At 43.7% G+C, this 3,107-nt stretch overlaps 1 long non-coding RNA gene across 1 annotated transcript; it reads left to right on the top strand.

Moving 5' to 3' along the window:
• Positions 1-227: 227 nt before the first annotated feature.
• Positions 228-2,586, top strand: LOC132017183 (uncharacterized). Its single transcript, XR_009404195.1, has 3 exons — positions 228-316; positions 1,295-1,509; positions 2,471-2,586. It is a non-coding gene; the product is annotated as an uncharacterized LOC132017183 (long non-coding RNA).
• Positions 2,587-3,107: the final 521 nt, after the last annotated feature.

Here is a 3,107-nt window from a genome sequence, read left to right as displayed (position 1 = left end):
AGTAGGGCTCTGCACTCAGCAGGGAATCTGTTTGAGATTCTCTCTGTCTGCCCCTCCACCCACTCATACTCTCTCTCAAATAAATAAATAAATCTTAATAAAAAATAAGTAAATGTTGATGGGAGTGAACACTGGTATATAGTTTTTAATGGGTGTTTTTGAAAAATATCTCCATAATTTAAATGCGCTTATATTGTGACACATACATATTCTTTTAGGAGATTATCCTAAGGAGTTAATCACCCATGTTTTTGAAAGCATATTTTCAAGAACGTTTCTTGAATTGTGGTTTAAGAAAACAAAGAATAAAACTTATGTAAGTATTATAATCAATATGATAATTGTGAGTATAAATAGTGGAACACTTAACATGTCTTGGGGATTATCATCATGTGTTTTACACAGAGTGTCAAACTTCATCATGAAATAAAACTCATGAGGCACCCCATAGGGGATCCCTTTGTACAGACAGGCAAGAGAGGCCTTGGAGAAAAGGAGGTGGTAGAGGCAGGGTTCAGCCCAGAAAGTTTGCTCTCAGAGGCCTTGCTGACTTGTCTTTTACTGTTAGCTATCCTTCAGAAGGGGTTTGATGTGCACTCCATGCTAGCAAGCTGTTCCAATGTTCCAGAATGTTCTGTGATGGGAGGATGCTGGACTCAGAGCCTAGGAGGACATTAACAAGCAATATGACTCAGCTGTTCAAAGCACACTAAAGTCCATCATCCAGTGGATATCTCGAGGCCTCCAGGAGCTTAGGATCAGCTGACCTCTGGAGTTACAGCACAGAGTAACAGCAAGAGTGACACCCTGGTCACAGGACACTGGCAGAGTCATGTGGGAGATGGGCATGGAGCAAAAATGACAGAAGGCAATGTAAATCGCTCCTGAGATGAGTGCTATGTGGAGAAAGGTCATGATATCATGAAAGCAGAATCCAGGAGACCTAGCAGGTCCCCTACCACTAGCATCAGTCTCATCTATAGGATGCACCAGGCATATATATGGGTATGAAGCAAAAACACAACTCCACACAGTGCTGTACAATCATAGAGCAGGAGAGAGCTGTGGGGAAATAATAATATGACCATAGGAATGAATAATTGAGTGGATACACTGGATGATTACAGTTGTCCTTCCCCAAAGCCATACAATCAGGAGGGTGATGGCAACAGGAGAGAAGACCTCTTTGTTTCTTAATCAAGTGATTCCAACAAGTTAATAATAATTGTTTTATAAAGAATGGAGATAGGAAATGATGAAAAACAATTTCAGGAATATTTCTTCAATTTCACAGGGAAAGACCTACCCAAATTCTTACCTAGAGGAGAGGAGACCCACACCAGGACACATCACAGTGAAATGTCACAAGGAGGATGGAAGGGCAAACACCCTGAAGACTCCAAGAGGCAACACAGGCCTATGGGCTGGAAGACATGAGACAAGGCCCCCAAATCCTGAGGACAACTCTGTCCAGCACAAAGTCTCTGTCACATCACCATGTGACTCAGGGTGAGGGCAGCCTAAAGTCTCCTCAGATGTGAGGGTTTCTGTTCTACTTTCCATGTTTCCTTCTACGGGATACCAGTAGGGAACAAGGGACAAAAGATGGAGAAAACTAAACAAGGGGAGCATGTGGGATCCCAGCAACAGGGAGCCAGCAGGAGAGAGGCCAAGTGCCCCTGGTAGGTGCTTCAGGGGGTCTGGGTGTCAGCCCTACACCAGGGGGTGTAGGCATCCCTTCCCCATGGGGCAGGGCTGAAGACTGCAGGCCAGGCGGCTGCACAGACATGAAATGGGAGAAGATTGGATTGGCTCAAATATGTCCATGAAGATTTACCCAATAGGATGGGGTGAGGGAAGGATTTAAAGGAGCACAGTAGAAACTGAGCAAATGATGGTATAAGATAGTTATTTACTCCAGGGAAAATAAAAAGTTGATTCAGGAAGGAAATCATAATCATAGTCTATGAAAAGCTCAGTTGTGACTAACATTTCATGATCATAATCATGCAAACACTGCACATTGAGCTCATCAAAATTATCAAATAATTATATGGGGCAGATAAGATAGTGTGAAAGAGGCACCAATTCAGTCAAGATGACACATAAACCTGAAGACCAGAGAAAGAGTCTGAGAAGCAGGCTACTTAGAGGCACAGAAGCAGTAATCAGAGAATCAGCTAGAAGAACTAATGCAGGTGGTCTCTGAGATTCAGGAAATAGGGACATGGAAGCTTCGGGACATCTGTCTTAAAATCAAGGACTGTAAAACTGTTCCTCTATCCATTTGCTATAAAGACAACATGGTGGATGAGGTGATGGGTCAGGATGAGTTCTACACAGAAGTCATAGAGATGGGGCAGGAGTTGGAGGACTCATGGGTGAAAATGCTGGTTTTTTATGGGATGATTTTGTTTTGATTAATTTTGTTTCCTGTTGCTGAATGGGAGTCATCCTCACATGTTTCTAGGAGGAATGGCTGAACCAGAAAAGAGGGGGAAGTGCATGATACAGGTGAGTGAGGGGCCATGTGTGCCCACATGGAAGGGGAGCCTGAGACAGGAAGACCCTTCCCCCATCACTGCTTAGAAGGTGAGGACACAGGTGCAGAGGTGGGGTGAGGGGTGGGGAGAGTGTGCAGTTCTCACCTGAGTCTTTCTTTTCTGAGTGAGAAAGAAATGACTAGGGAAATGGCATCCAGATAAAGCAGGGCTGGAGCCCCTTGAGCTCTGTGCTCTTCACTTTATAGAGACAGACTTCTAGCATTAGGAGGACATATAAGAGACTAGAAGCAAATGCAACAAATAGCTCAGGTATAAAGACTACCATCCTTTTTATCTTGTCATTTATCATCTTATCAATTTATAATTTTTCTGCAGTGAATATATGTGACACTCTGTATTGTTCATCATCATACACATCAGAATCAGAATGTAAATGTTTTATTTATACTTTAAAAGGGAAAGAGATGGTAAGAAAGAGCAGCTCAGGGCACAGAGCTGAAAGGTCTGGGCCTGCCTGTCTGCACTCTGTGCAGGGGACTCACAGAGCCTTTGCTCCATGTTTCGGGACCCTGCTCTCTGGGGGGCCAAGTAGGGTCTTTCCCC

Source organism: Mustela nigripes, chromosome 5 (assembly GCF_022355385.1).
Source record: "Mustela nigripes isolate SB6536 chromosome 5, MUSNIG.SB6536, whole genome shotgun sequence".
NCBI lineage: Eukaryota > Metazoa > Chordata > Mammalia > Carnivora > Mustelidae > Mustela > Mustela nigripes.
This window is presented reverse-complemented; position numbering and strand designations above follow the sequence as displayed.